At 44.6% G+C, this 15,744-nt stretch overlaps 1 protein-coding gene across 1 annotated transcript in view; it reads left to right on the top strand.

Moving 5' to 3' along the window:
- Positions 1–15,744, top strand: part of LHCGR (luteinizing hormone/choriogonadotropin receptor) — a 52,897-nt gene that overhangs the window by 710 nt on the left and 36,443 nt on the right. The gene's annotated exons all lie outside the window — the stretch shown is intronic.

Below are 15,744 nucleotides of genomic sequence, written 5' to 3'. Positions count from 1 at the left end.
GCTCTGCCCCTTCCCAGATGTACTTGCATTCCTATCTGGCTGTCTGATCAAGGTGCGCCCTGTGTCGCACCTGCCACACACACCACCCAGGCTTCCCGTTCACAGAGGTGATTAAAAGAATTGCATACATCAGCAAGCAGATGGAGGAAGTCGTTTACTGAAGTGATGGGGTGAAGAGAGGAGGGGCTTTTAGTGCTAGTGTATCAGTGTCACCTGGTCTCTTTTCTTCCATTTAGAAAAAGGTACCACACAATGGGGCGCCTGGGTGGCTTAATCAGTTGAGCGTTTGCCTTTGGCTCAGGTCATGATCTCAGGGTCCTGGGATCCAGCCCTGCACTGGGCTCCCTGTTGGGGGGGGGGGGTCTTCTTCTCCCTCTCCCTCTGCTTCTCCCCGCAGCTTGTTCTCTGTCTCTTCCTCTCTCTCATGAATAAATAAAATCTTTAACAAAAAAAGAAAAGAAAAGAAAAAAGAAAAAGGTACCACACATTATATGATTGTATTTACATGAAATGTCCAGATAGAAAGCAGATTAGTACCTGCCGGGTAGGGGTGAAGGCCCAGTGACTGCTAATGGCTGTGGCTTCTGGGGGTAACACAATTACTTAAAATTAGATTGTGGTGATGATTGCACAACTCCACAGACATACTAAAAACCATTGCACTGTACACTTTAAATGGGTGAATAGTATGGCATATGAATTATATCTCAGTAAAGCTGTTGAAAGAAAAGAAGAAAGAAGAGTATTATAAAAGTATCCAAAAGGCAGTAGGCTGGTAGAGGCTGTGGTTATATTCTAACCATTAGCAGCGATGAAATTCCATTCTTAGGGAGGAAAGAGGCAATCCCCCACCATTTCCTTGGGCCCCACAAGTCTGTCAGGAGTCCACTTCATGAAAGGAATTTCCCCTCCCTCCTGAGGAGCTGAGCCTCTCCCCTGAAAAAGTTAGTGGCCTTCATGGGGTGCCTGGGTGGCTCAGTCAGCTAAGCACCCCACTCTTGATTTTGGCTCAAGTCATGATCTTAGGGTAGAGAGAGCCAGCCCCACATCAGGCTCCAGCTCTGGGTGTGAAGCCTGCTTAAGATTCTCTCTCTACCTTGGGACACCTGGGGGGCTCAGTCGGTTAAGCGTCTGCCTTCAGCCCAGGTCATGATCCCTGCGGGGAGCCGGCTTCTCCCTCTACCTGCTGCTCCCCTTGCTTGTGCTCTCTCCCTCTCCCTCTGACAAATACATAAAATCTTAAAAAAAAAAAAAAAAAAAAAAAAGATTCTCTCTCTCCCTCTGCCCCTTCCCCCGCCCCAGAGTGCTCTCTCTCTTAACTAACTAACTAACTAACTAACTAACTAACTAAAGTTAGTGGCCTTCAGGGAATGTTTGCAGTTGAGGGCTACAGTTTAAAGGTTGAGGGGTTTATATTAATTAGTTTCCATTAATTACCTTGTCAGCTCAATTCCCTGAAGGTGAGGACCATGCTGATAGAATTGGTTTCAATCAATCAACAAATTCATGGAACCTGCCTTCCAAGTCCCAGCCCTTGTCCTTCCCTGACAAACCTCCATCTTGCTCTTGTGAATGACTGTGCCACTAACAGCCTTTCTCACTGGCCCAGTACTTATCATACAGACTTCAAGAAACTGAGGTCCAAAGAGATGGAATAACCTGACCAAGGTCCCCTTTTCCTATTGAGTAGCAAAGACTGTTAATTGTGTTTTTATATTTGCTTGTCTTCGTAAGAAAATTATCCTTTCCTAAATTCACACACACACACACACACACACACACACATGAACTATCTTGGCATCCACACTAAGAGCATCTTCTAGACATTTAGATACCTTAGGTCAGCAAGCATGCTGCCCCTCACAAGGTCAGGCTTCCTGAACATCAGGTAATGAGAGATGGCCGCCTCCTTTAGGTGAGAACCCTATGGACATGATAAAGTGACCTCAACATCCATCCATATACCAAGAGAAATACATAAGAAGGGATAACAGGGTAGTTACTTTAAGGCAATGTTCCTCCAAGTGTGGTCCTGGACCAGCAGTATTAGCATCACCTGCAATGTTAGAAATGCACACTCCTGAGCCCCGCCCCCAATCTACTGAATCAGAAACTCGGAAGATGTGGTGCAACAGCTGGTATTTTAACAAGCTCCCCAAGTGGTCCTGATGCATGCTAAAGCTTGAGGACCAAGATATTACTCTCCATGAAGGATATAATCTTGTGGAAAGCAAGAGTATGTTTTCAACTTCCTGTTCTGTATATTTTCCTTCCCCGTGCACCCCCCCAACACACACAAAATACCTATTTATTGCAAAAGGCAACTATGATCAAATTAAAAGCCCAAACTCTGATACATATGGAAAATATGCAGGATTAAGAAAGGTTTTGTTCGTTTTTGTCCTCAAAGAGGAATAAGGGAAGGAATGTATGGAGGACAGACTGAAGACAGAAGGGCTGGGGGAGAATATATTTGATGGAGTAAGATCTCTGTGAGGCTGGGAGAAGAGTGTCAGTCTCAGATCACAGGGGAAGGGTTAATCTTAGAGAGAGGGAAAGTTCTGAGTCCTGGGGGGATGGATAAAGTTACATAACTTCACACTGAGGAGGAAGACAGGAAAAGTGAACAGCTTCATACTGAAGTCCTCTTTCCTTGACGATGAATGAATGAAATAGTAAACAGTAATTACAAGATGGGGAAAAAATGCTATGAATAACAAATTATCAGGAGTTCGTCAGAAGAAGAAACCTGAAATTATGACATAAGGCTCCCAGAAGAAGAGACATACGGTCTTACACGAAGTCACGCACCAGGTCTGACTCTGCAGAAGGAAGGGGCGTGCTCTTGTTTCTGGGGGTTGGAGGAGCCAAGTGTAATTGCACAGCATTTCAGAAGTCATCATTGGCCCCTCAGTAGATGCTGAGGGTTTGTATTTGAATCTCCCAGGCCTTGGAAATCTGCCTTATAAGACTACCATCTAAAGTCCACTATTTGGCTTAAAAAGGGGGGAAAAAAGGAACATGGATTATAATTGTTTGTCATTGACAAGCCCACTGTTTGTAAATTTGGAAAGGGCACTGTTCACTCATTCTTACCTTTCTACCTCTTCCATGTTTTATTAAAAACTTAGGTATTTAAAATCTAAAATGTGATACAAAAAATAGCCTCCCACATGTTCATTCATTCTAATTTGGGGGGGCAGTAAAAGAAAAAATTGATTTAAAACATTTCCTTTTCCTTTTCTTATTAGTTTCAGACAACTGGAAGGAGAGGGAAAAAATTTTTTCACCTTGCCCATGGTTATATAAAGATCTTTGTCTCTATGACAACAGAAAGGTTGATCTTCTTGATATGGAAACAGCTTCTGAAAAATCTGTTAGAAAATGCTAATAATAATAATGGCAATTTATTTTTTGCATGTCGTGCCTACTGAACAGAGATTAAACTTTAAACTTTATTATAAGACACAATCCAAAGACTTGGGAAGGATAAAATGTACTGTATCTATCAATCCAACGTTATAGGAAGATGTTAGTCTCCTGACGTATTTCCTGAATGTCTTTTTCCTTCTTGTACCTTCAGTGAAAATCAGGGTCCAGAACAGCCTTCAGTGCTGTAGAGGGACATACAGGTGGAGGGCATGGTCCCAGTCCTCAAGGAGCCCACAGTCTAGATAGAAACACATGCAAGAGAGCCGTGTGGCCAGGGAGAGAGGCAACAAGGGTCTAGGAATTCAGAGAACAAGGCAATTACCATGGACTGAAATCTCCAAGGGAAGCCTTCATGGGTGAAGGGTTATGGGGCTGAACCTTGAAGGAGAGAAAGGAAGAAGAGTCCCACTGGACAAACCACAGGTTAAAATAGATTCAGATTCCTTGCTAAGAAGCAAAGAATAAAAAGTTGAATGGATTCGAGTTTTTTAAGCCTCTCCCAGGCACTCTGGGGATTTTTTTAAAGGAAAATATAAAATCATCAGAAACATTTGCTTGTATTACCCAGAGGGTTGTACAAAAAGAAAAAAAATCCCAATATATAGTTCTTAACTAATAAATTTTCAATCAGTGTCATTCTTGGACAACTGATTACAAAGACATTAAGTAAAAATCATGACTTGGAGTCACTTCCCCATGAAGCTTTCCCCAATGTCTCCTCCCTCCCATACAGGCATCCTTCGATACCCTGTACTTCCCTATGTTTTTGCACATATCCTGCCATAATGTAACCATTTATTCAAAATAAGCCTCTTCTGCTAGAGCAGGGCTTCTCAACCTCAGCACAACTGACAGTTGGAGCCCAATCATCACTTGCTGCGAGGGCTGCATCCCTGGCCTCCACCCACTAGATGCCAGTGCACTGCCCTCCCGAACTATGACAACCAAAAATGGCTCTAGACATTTGCCCAATGCCCTATGGGGGGCAAGATCCACCCCCACCCTTGGTTTTGAATCACCGTGCTACAGTGAGAGCCACCTGAAGAGATCCTATTCAACTTAGGAATCCCAGAATTTTATGGGCATTGTGATTCACATTCAGCACACATTCAACACACATTCAAGTGTGTATTGAACTACTATCATTATCAAACTGAGCAGACAGCTGAACAGGAACAATGAACCAATGCAAAAAAAAAAAAGTCTATTAGTTAGCATGTATGCATCTAAATGTCATTTTAAAAATCTCCATCCTAGAGGATGGGGAGGTGAGGAGGTGCTATGGGTAGCGGAAGGAGTTCTTTGTGTTATGTCAACATCTAGTTTCCAGATTTTGCAGACCCCCAGTCTATCCTCTGAACGGGCATAGTAAACATATCAGCTTCAAAGAAGCAAGACTGGAAGCTTATCTATATGAGTATATCCCATCCAAATCGCTTTGATTTTTGTTATTTCTTTATTTTAACTCACTTATTAGAGAAAAACCAATCCGCAGCCCAGGATCCATTAAAACCAACCAAAACAATCCCCTAGGAGCCCGGATTGAGACCAGTGGGTTCCCAGTCCAGGGTACAAGGTAAGAGTTTACAGAACATGGAGAACCCTGCCAAGTTCTTCCAAGTGTAACAGCTTGGGCCTGCCCTCAGCTTCCACGCAGCTGGGCCTGACCAAAAAAAAAAAAAAAAAAAAAAAAAAATCTCAGAATTCATATCGCTCATGTCCCAGCTCCCATTACCACCACCCCCAACACACCCAACAAAAGCAAAGGCCCAAGGTAGAGGTTGATCTTGAAACTCAGTTCTAACTCAAGTCTCTCAGCAACACCTTCAAGGCAATCCTTAAACCTGGCTGTGCCTATAAACAGACTCCTTGAGGAAAGCTTTGCAAGGACCAAATTTTATTAGTTTAAAAATCATCCTTTTGGGGACAGTGAATGATGGCCCCTAATAGCACACTAAAAAAGCAAGCAACAGAGTTCCCAAAATCTCAGTGGAAGTGTAGAGCCAAAATGGTTCACACACCAATTCCTTTGGCATTGGACCCAGCTCCCCCCTTGGAGAGCAATAATTCCTTGGGTTCTTTCCTGCCTTATTCTTTCTTATTTCAAAAGCAGTAAGTCAGATTAATTCAGGGCTCCAGTTCTGCTCCTTCACCCCCTCTATCTTCTTCCCAAGCCTCTCATTTTGGCTTCTTTTCATGTCTTGAAATGAGGCACAAAATCTTTTCTTCCAAAATGTAATCTGTCAGAGTGGCTGCACCAGACGATGTCTTGGCCATGTGTAACTATTATCTTACATATGGAGCTTTAAAGTCAGGTGAGTCATGGTGATGGAGAGAGACCCTGCTGCTCACTTCCAGACCCAAGGGGGCTGGCTCAATGGAAGCATATGTATTCAGTTCTGGCAGCTCCCCTTGGCGTGCAAAAAATCACATTTAATGCAGATTTTAGCAAATTTCTCACCAGCTATTTTTTTAAAGAGGAGAATTAAAATAATCCCACCCACCAGGCAGGTGGGCTCTCCAACTTGGTGGGCAGCTTCTAACAGCTTCTCTCCATGAGCTTCATTTCCTCCTAGCTTCTGCCTCACAGGGAGAAGACACCCCCTCCCAGTCAGCAAACCACTCACAGCTGTGCTCTGTGTGGTCCTGAACCACAGCTCTTTAATGCCACCTGAGCCAAATTCAGAAAAGTCCAATTTATAAGTAAAACTCAGCTTTCAGAATGAAGGGGTTTTTTTTCCCCCTGCTGCTGTGACATTTGTCCTTGACTCTAATGAAATGAGGTGACTCCTGGGTTCCTGTTTCTACCTCAGAAGCAGCAGCAGACAGGATTTCTGAGCCCACAGGTATAGGACTGTTCTGGTATGACAAGGTAGGGTCCAACGCAGCCTTCCAATTACCTGAATTGATCAACAGGACAAAGACCGGGCAGCCCCGAGTTCTAGCACAAGGTCTCCTTCCCCTCATTTGCACCGTGGTTCGGGCTAGCGATAAAACCTCTGCACCGTCTCTAACAGGGGCGGGATGGCTCCTGCCCCTGAGCAGGGCCGACTGTGGTGAACATCAACGGGCCGGCAGAGCCGAAAGGACCAGGAAGGAAAGGCTCCACCTAACTACAAAGTGTGACTGTAACAATCTGATGGTACGGAGACGACTGCAAACCCGCAGCTGGTGTATGAGGTCGAACAGGAAACACCTGTCATCCAAGGGGCAAGCCTGATGGAATTGTTTTGTTCCCAGGAGGTGTTAATTAGAGAAAATGACCCACTAGGTCTCCTCAACCTGGAAGGTGAATAAGTTAGAATCTCAAAATAGCAGAGCTCGTTATTGCCTGGAGTCTGATACGCTAGTCTTTTCAGCCCAGGCTGAGCTGCCTTTCAAACACGCCACCTGACACCCGATTAGAGGCTGTTTTCTATTGTTCAACTGGATTAGTCCTGTGTGTCCAGCCAGAGCATCCGACCTGTTCTGGATCCTTTCTTTTCTCCATTCCCCATCCCCAAGCTCAGGCTGACACACAGAAGACCTTCAAGGCAGACCTGTTGACCATCTGGGTACTACATCCTGAAGCGTCCACGACAACGTGCAGAATCCATAGACACTGCCCCTGTCTCCCAAGAGCTTCTAGTCTTCAGCCATAGGAGAGAGAGAGATGACTGCAGAGAAATGCAGAAGGTGGGGAAGCTCATAAACCGAGTCTGGTAGGAGTTCAGGAAAGGGGGCCGTCCCTTCTACTCTGAGTAATGAAGAAACTTCTGTGGAGGCATCGCTTGAACTGCAGTTCTTTGAGCCTCGCTCTGTATGGGGGCAGCCAGACCAGGGCGGTTCTCCCTAAAGCTCAGTCCGGCTGCACCAGCTTGGAGAGGCCACGGAATCACCGTTCAGAGCCTTCTGCTCTCTCACTGAGCACCGGCGCACACCCTGTGCTATGGGTCCTCAACAGAACAGAGGATTACTTCCCCCAGGAAAGGTCGATGGGGCTCTGGTTAAGGCTTTTCTTATTTGTAAGCACCAGAAATCAACTCTTGACAAATTTAATCATCAGAGGTTAACTCGATAGAAGAATAAGGAGGAAAGCAGAAGGATGTGGGCAAGATGCAGAGAGCATTTGGCATTTTAGCAGCAAGAGGTCAGTTCCCACTTCTCTAGATCCACCTTTACAATGAATCAGCTCCACAGAATCCTATTCCAAGTTTGAAATTCCAGAGAGAATCTGGCTGCCTCAGGCCCCACCCCCAAGGCAAGAGCACAGGAGGACAGTCAGTGAAATGCTCCACCCAGACACAGCCGGCCATGAGATGCTTCTAGAGAGGGGGCATTTTTGAGCAAGACAATCACACAAACTGGTGTCAGCCAGAGCTGAGGAGAGTTAGTGAAAAGTGAAGGCACACATGCCAGTAATTTCAGGCACTTTATTATTTTTTTAAGATATTATTTATTTGAGAGAGAGAGTGCAGGAGCAAGGGGAGAGGCAGAGGAAGAAGCAGACTCCCTACTGAGCAGGGAGCCCAATGCAGGACTCGATCCCAGGACCCTGGGACGCTTACCCGACTGAGCTTAATCGACTGAGCCACCCAGGCACCCCATTTCAGGCACTTTAAATCCATCCTCAAATTAATTAAAAGTATGTGGGGTATCAGTTGCAACGAGCTTTTACAAGCTCACTTAAAAAAAAAAAAGTTTTTAAGCGTCTGGAACAGGAGCTTATAATGAAAGAGTTTCCTGAAGCGTATCTTCAGTGTCACTGTCCTGACAACATAATATTCTCTGCTTCTAAAAAATACTTTTGAGAAATGATTACAGATGATGCAGACATTCCCTGGGGAGAATTCAACATGTAGTTTTATTTACCAGCGTTATTCTTGTCATGTTATATTATTGCTAGAAGAATTCAGTTTAGGGGGTAAAGATTGGGTTATTTTGCTTTGTGTCTTTAGAAAACTTTAAATGGGTTTTGAGTAAGGACTTAGATGTGTTTACCATTTTCCTCGGAGGCTTTATATTGTTAATTTAGTTGTTGCACAAATGACTTGGAAAATCCATTATCCAGGGAATCTTCTTGAAAATTTTGGTCCACAGTATAATTCATAAGCTCCTCACAGCCTCTTGGGTGCTCTGGAAAGTCTGTCTTGGAGGGGAGTCACCCAAATTGCACTTCCCAATGGGAGGGTTCCAACTAACTGAACTTTTTAATCAGTGAGCAAATGAGAAGTCTGCAGAGTGGTTCTCTAGGGTTGTAACGTTTAATGGAAAATTGTTCTTTATCGTTTTTTAAAAAGGGCTATCAGGTGACACCTGCAAAAGATACCTGAGCCCAAAAGAAAGGTACCAAGTGGGAGTATTTACTCTCCCTCTCAGTTGTCCTCTCTATAATCAGCAGAGAGTTAAGAGTCAGGGACAAGTCACAGATATTTTATAGATTAAAGCGTGACCCATGACAAATAGAAGAGTCCATTCCAAAGTAGTGAACCCACCAGCCCCCTCCCACCCCCACTAATCCCCTACCCTTGACAAGGAAGTTAGAGTTGTCACTAGAAGTCACCAGGGTAGCTTGAATCCTTCACAGTAAGCAGCTGTGAATTAGAAGTACTTAGTGTGCTCTTACCTGGTGCTAGACGCCGTATTAGTATCATAAATGTTTCCTTATTTAATCTCAAAAACTGCTGGGGTTGTTAGTATCATCAGTATTTTATAGATGTGGAATAAAGCTGTGATTTGAATGCAGGCCTTCTGCCTCCAGAGTCTGTACTCTTCACTGCCCCACGATACTGCTTCCAGAGAGAAAGCACATGCCATCGGGGATGACGGCCTATTCTGGAAACTACCCTTAACCAAGGGTAGCGGCAGAGAAGGAAGGATGTGCCAGATGGTGGAGAGAGTGTGAATGTGGGCAGAAAAGGGAGCGGCAAGTTCGGGAAGTACAACAGGCTGATTTGTCCAGGGTGGCACAGTCCAGCAAAAACACAACGTTCGTCACGTGTGTGGTCTTCATTTTCAAATATCCACATTTAAAAAGCTTTTAAAAGGTGAAATCAATTTCAGTGAAATATTTCATTTAATCCACATGGACAAAATATTATCATTTCGACATGTAATTAGTATAAAGTTGTTCATGAGATACTTTATATTCCTTTTTCTCGCTGAGTCTTCGACTTCTGGTATGTATAGTACACTTTACAGTGCATCTTGATTCAGACTGGCCATGTTTCAAGTGCTTGATGGCCACATGTGGCTGGTGGCTGCCTGACTGGACAGCACAAGTTTAGTGTATGGATTATGTGACAGGAATAGTGGGTGACAGGAACGACAAATGAAGTTTGAGCCTTTATTTGGAGGGCCTGAATGCGCGGCTGAGACATGTGTAGACAGTGGGTGGGCCAAGAGGAGGCACAGAATATAACTGTGTATGATAGTAACATGGTGGAAGGTATCAGGAAGATTAATCTAGACCTGTTAGGGGAAACCCAGGGTGAGGTGAGGGGAAACCAAGTCAAGAACTAGTTGGGGTGGAGAAAAGAATGAATGCCCAAGAAATTTGGCAGTGAGAAAGGAATAAAGGGGCTGGAAGCAAGAGACAGTTGTGAAGGTAGGGTCCACCACAGAATGGGTGTTCAGTGGTGGAACAGAGGAAACATTCATATGGGGTACCCGGTAAATTCTCAAATAACAGTACAGGAGGAAAAAAAACACTGAGTAGTCATTCTTGCTGAGGAGGGTAGGGGAAAGAAAGACAACCCACTCTGGTAGGCTCATGGAGGAACAGGAATTTGAGCAGCATCTTTGAAGATTAAGACTGTGAGCACATGCCCTCCAGAAGCTGATGGTTCTGTCAGAAGGCTAGGTTTTCACCCGAGAACCAGAGGATTCTATAGCAGAGTGTATCAACAAAACCCCCAAAGGAACAGCACTCATGTGCTTTGATTAGAGAAGGACACAGCACTGGACCAGGAATGAAGTGACCTATGTTCTGTCCAGATCTGCCCCACAATTGCCACATGGTTTCAGGGAAATCATTTCACTTTTCCTAGCTGAAGATTCTTAGTCTATAAAGTGAGGAGTTGGACTAATCCACTCGTAAGCAGCCCTTTCCTCTGATTCCTTGAGTCTAATACAGTCAGTGTTTAAAGGAGTGGTCAACCAAAACCACCTGGACGTACTTTTAAGGAGCATTCCAAATTTTCAGATGTAAAACTTAACAAATTGCATGTCCACCTATCCTGACTTCATATTTCAGGTAACATTGACATCTCAGCTCCCTGTAGGTAAATGCTAAAGACAAGAGGTCAATAAATGAAGATGTACCCAGTAATGAAGTTACCTAGTAGATCAATGTATTTGAAAACGCAATGATTTAAAATCATTTGGAAAGGGGGAAGCCATTTTTATTTCTTTCCAAGATGAAAGCAAGTTTGTTGTAATTACTGAGCAGCTTTGAAAAGAACACATTCTTAAGTCTCTGTTGAATTTAGATCAAGGTCTTATGTAATAAATATAAAAACATTAACATTCTTTTAAATAAGGTAACGCTTCCCCCTCCCATTTCGATGAGTTCATTAGGCAAAAAGGCTTTGAACATCTCTGATTTCTGTCTTTTTTCCTCCCTCTGATTCAGTAGCATTTTAAAATTCAGGATGTATAACTCTAGCAATAAACTAATTGTCTGTGAAAGATGGATGGATGTTGGTAGCTTTCTTAAATTGATAATACAGATGGTTTTCCTAAATAATTAGAAGGCAGTGAATAAAAATATTTCATTTCCGGTGTGCTGGGCAGAAGGACAAGTAAAGGTTCTGACAAGAATCCTAGGACTCCACCCAGTCTTTGGGGACTCTGATTGGTGCAGGACTTTTTCCCTGGCTCTCATCTTCTTCTGGCCCTGCTCAGCCCATGTGCTTCAGAAGGTGGTCCTGCCCCGGGAACCCTGATGCAATCCAAGCTCTTAAAGACTTGGGGGGTGGGGGGACACCTACAGTTGTCATTGACTTTATGCCTGTCTTTAAAAGGAGAGAGTCTATCAATTGGAACTTTATTTTCCATTCCCCTAGGGAGTTTGCTATTTAAAGGAACTGTCCACAGAATCCTTTTGTAGGACCAAGAATCCTTTGATAATGCAAATGTATCCCAATTGATAGGTTTTTATATAAGCAAGGATTTCTAAATTCTGGATTTCACTGCGGGGTGGGGACACAGCCCTCCTGACTCTGAAATTCTCCAGGGAACATTATTTTGAGGGTTCCTTAAAAAGCCAGTGAGCTGGACAAACTAGCTCCTTTCAAGGTCATCTGTATTATTAAAACTCTGAAGAAAAAAGTGAGAGGCGTTCAAGCCCCACCCTTGAGTATTCAGGAGACATTAGGCACAATTAAGGAGGACCTGATAATGTGGCATCACCCTTTTCAAGGTGATTGAGTTTATATAAATGCCATTTGCTTATCTGTAAATTGTCCCCTGGTGCTGAGTTCTGACACAAAATGCATGGGTGGCTTGGCAATTGGAGTTGGCTGGGAAGGGGAGTATTCTGGGGCCCAAGTGAAAGATGGGAAGGAGCTCCGAAGGCAGGATGGTCCTTCTGACTAGTCCCACCTTGAGGCAAAGGGGCCAGGCCCTCACCCTGCACTGACCAGTCATTGGATGCATGCTGCCCAGGAGAGAAGATGTGATCTTGGACAAGGTGGCAATCTTAGGCTGAGGGTAATTCCAGGAGAACAATTATTTAGGAGCTTCAGCTGTCCTCTCTCCCAGCGTCTGGGGGAATGAGTGCCTCAGTCCTGAAGGGTGATTTTGGAAGCCCACCACAGCATCCTCTATAGGAACTCACCCAACTGTACTGGGTAGTCCCAGCAAAGAGTCTCTGTCTGGGCCAGGAGCCCATTTTGAGGGTTAGAACCCAACAGTGAGAGATACTAGGTTGAACCTAACCAGATAGCAAGTACAAACTGTTCCGGGTCAGTAGGGTTTTTTAAGAAGGAGAGACATAGGGATCAGGATCTGGTGACTGAGGAGAAGGGTGGGAGGGGCTCCATTCCTACATGGCCTCTGGGGAGACCAGGCAAGCTAAAGGATAAGGTCTCAAGGCAAAAACAAACACCAACATGGCATTGGGGGAAGCAAGTGTAATTCAAGACACTGCAGGTGTACTCGTGCCCTCCGAAAATTGTTAGGTTTAGTGTAGACAATGCAGAAAGACACAGGACTCCACCAGAGTCATGACCAATCACAGGATCCCAGAACTAGGGTGAGTGCTTAGTTCCAATCTTAAAAGAGTAAAAGATGCTTCTACGTCAACTTAGCCCATAACTGGAAAGGCTGGGGACTTGCAGAGAGGGTTCATGAATAAATGGTCTTCATACCTGATGAAACTAAGGCAGACTCTGTCATCCTAAGTATTTGTTTCAACATCTGCGGCACAGGTACTTGGGCAAAGTAGGGTTTTGCCATAATCCAGGTGTCACCCATGCTGTATTATCCATTCATTTATAAATCAAGGTATTATATGGGAGGGAGGGAGGGAGGGAAGGAAGGAAGGAAGGAAGGAAGGAAGGAAGGAAGGAAGGAAGGAAGGAAGAAAGAAAGAAAGAAAGAAAGAAAGAAAGAAAGAAAGAAAGAAAGAAGAGAGGGAGGGAGGAAGGAAGGAAGGGAGAGAGAGGGAGGGAGGGAGGGAGGGAGGAAGAAAGGAAAAGAAAGAAGAAAGAAAGAAAGAAAGAAAGAAAGAAAGAAAGAAAGAAAGAAAGAAAGAAAAGGGGAGGGGAGGAGAGGAAAGGAAGAAAGAAAAAGGAAGGAAAGAGAGAAAGGAAGGAAAGAGAAGGAAGGAGGGAGGGGGAGGGGAGGGAAGGAAGGGAGAAAGAGAGAAAGAGAGAGGGAGGGAAAGAGGAAAGAAGGAAGGAAGGAAGGGAGGGAGGGGAAAAAGGAGATGAGAAGAGAAGAGAAGAGAAGAGAAGAGAAGAGAAGAGAAGAGAGAAAGACAAGAAAGAGCTGTGGAATGTAATAAAAATCAGTAGCTGGGGCGTCCCCCCGCCGTGGACTTCCTTCGGAGGCAGAGAGCGCTGCACCCTGCAAGCTCAACCTCCTGTTTGCCCAGTAGCCTGGCTCTCCACCACCATCTAAGCTGCAGAGTTTGGGACTGTCACACTGTCTGGGACAGAAAGGGCTCTGCCCCTCTTTTATTTGTCTTTGCTTTATGCATAGCTTTTATTTCCTTTTTTGACCCTGGGCAGCAGAGCCGCGGAACCGTCCTTGCCCTTGATCTTTCGTCCCCAGTTCTCCTTGGCTGCTGCTTTGTAGCAAATGCCATTGACTAGGCTTTTCCACAAGAGTTCCTCAAGTTCACAAGATTCTTGGAATACACACAGGCCTAATTTCAAAACCAGAAAAGAAGGAAAGAAGGAAGAGGGGAGGGAAGAAAGCAGGGGAGGACTCAACACATCAAAACAAAACTTTGTTCTTTTCCTTTTTGTCTCTCAGGTGCAGAGGGTTAAGTCGCTCACACTTCATGCAAGCAACATCATGGCTGGTCCGCTCAAAGTCGCTCTGCTTTTAGCTACTCATTCTATCCCCTCTCTCACTGCCTTTCAACTTGCACTGGCAACCATCCTAATATGTGTTTGGGTGTTTTCTCTTAAAATACCTAATGTTTTCTGTGCACATATTTTAATTCTGCAAGTAGGATTTTATATCATTAACTTCTTACTTGTTGCTCTCAGTACCATGATTCAAAGAGCCACGCAGGCCGCTCTGTGTGCCTTTAGACTTCCTTCTAGCTGCTGACCTATTAGTTAGGTATATGTTGTCCACTCTACCATTCTCCCACTCCGTAGTGGACACTCAGTTTGCGTCCAACCCTCCTGATGCCACAATGCCGGGAGGAAAATCCGCACACAGCTTCCCTTAAGTATCAGTGTCAGAATTTCTCTGATAGTATACGGGAGTAGGATTGCGGCGTTATTACGGAGACAGTTGTTCACATTGCTAAAAGTTTCTGGCCTCATAAAAGCACCCATCAGAGAAGGGAGCACCTTCAAAGGGAGTATATTCAAATGGTTATTGGCAAATCCGCTTAGAAACCGCGGCCAATTTGAAGATAAATCAGGAATGAAGACATGACATGTCTAAAATAAAGACAGAAGTCAGTGGGAAAAACAGCTTTGGATTCATAGAATCACATTCTGCACCTCACTTCATGAGAATACATCTAGTGTCAAAAGCTCGGTCCACCTGCCTCACCCACCTGTCTCCCCATTCTCTGGCCCCCGGGCCTTGTCCTTGCCCCAGCCACACCCGCAGTTACCTGCTGTTTGCTCGCGGCTCCTTTACGGTAGGAACTGTATTTGTATTCTCATTACTGCTGCCTTTCCTGATCTGCAGCATCACATCAACTGCAAAATTTCATCTTGCCCTAGGGCTGTTCTGTAGTCACCGGGGACAGCCAGGGCGCGACCTACAGCTTCTCGCACTCCTGTCCAACCTTTGCTCCTCATCCCTCAGCCCTACATCCATCAAAGGCTCAGGCAACCTCCCGGGTCAAACTCAAGCCAAACTGCTCTCCTGGGAGCCACACTATGCTCCCTTTTGGAGGCGGAGGCTGCCTGCTGAGAGGCTCCAGCGCCTGGGTTCCATTTGCATGAATAAACAGCTCTGAAGGGTTCGTTTTAAGCTTTTATGTAAACACTCTCCAAAATATGTTCTGTACTGCCTTATCCCCAGCAATAAAGATTCTGGAATCAGAATTTGGCTGTCAGTTTTATTGATGTTGCATGGGGTATGGTAGAATACAGCTTTCTCTTCTGGAAATTTATTGACTTGGCAGTGCAGAGAGCAATAAAACTGTGTTTTTAATCAGTAAGCCAAGCGGACATGATTCCAGAAGAAATATAGGAAGCAAACATGCCATCGTAAGAAGATTTCTCCCCCCACTGTCCCTGTTCTTCTTGGATGCCCTGTTAAATAAGTTTGGGTATTGAACAATGTGCTTGGTGGGAATGTCTTCAGGAATAAAATCAGAGGACCAAGTGTGGATTAGTTCCTCTAGGTTGTACCATCTCTAAGAGACTGTTGAGTAAAAGCATTTCTCTGAAATGCAATTTCTTTGCATTAGCCCCTAGGGGGGAACTGTTGGTAAGCTGCTCTATGGGAGAAATTGCGGGAGTGCCACATTTCTCTTCTCAAGAGAAACAAGGTTACAATGCATGTCTCTCCACCTTGTTCACTGACAGAGAGTGGGTTACCTGTATAGACCTGAAGGAAATGAAATCACTGTCTCTGAGAGATATCTGCATCCCCTGTTCATTCCAGTAGCATTCATAACAGCCAAGGTAT

The sequence above is a fragment of the Ursus arctos genome, unplaced genomic scaffold, assembly GCF_023065955.2.
Source record: "Ursus arctos isolate Adak ecotype North America unplaced genomic scaffold, UrsArc2.0 scaffold_8, whole genome shotgun sequence".
In the NCBI taxonomy this organism is placed as follows: Eukaryota; Metazoa; Chordata; class Mammalia; order Carnivora; family Ursidae; genus Ursus; species Ursus arctos.
This window is presented reverse-complemented; position numbering and strand designations above follow the sequence as displayed.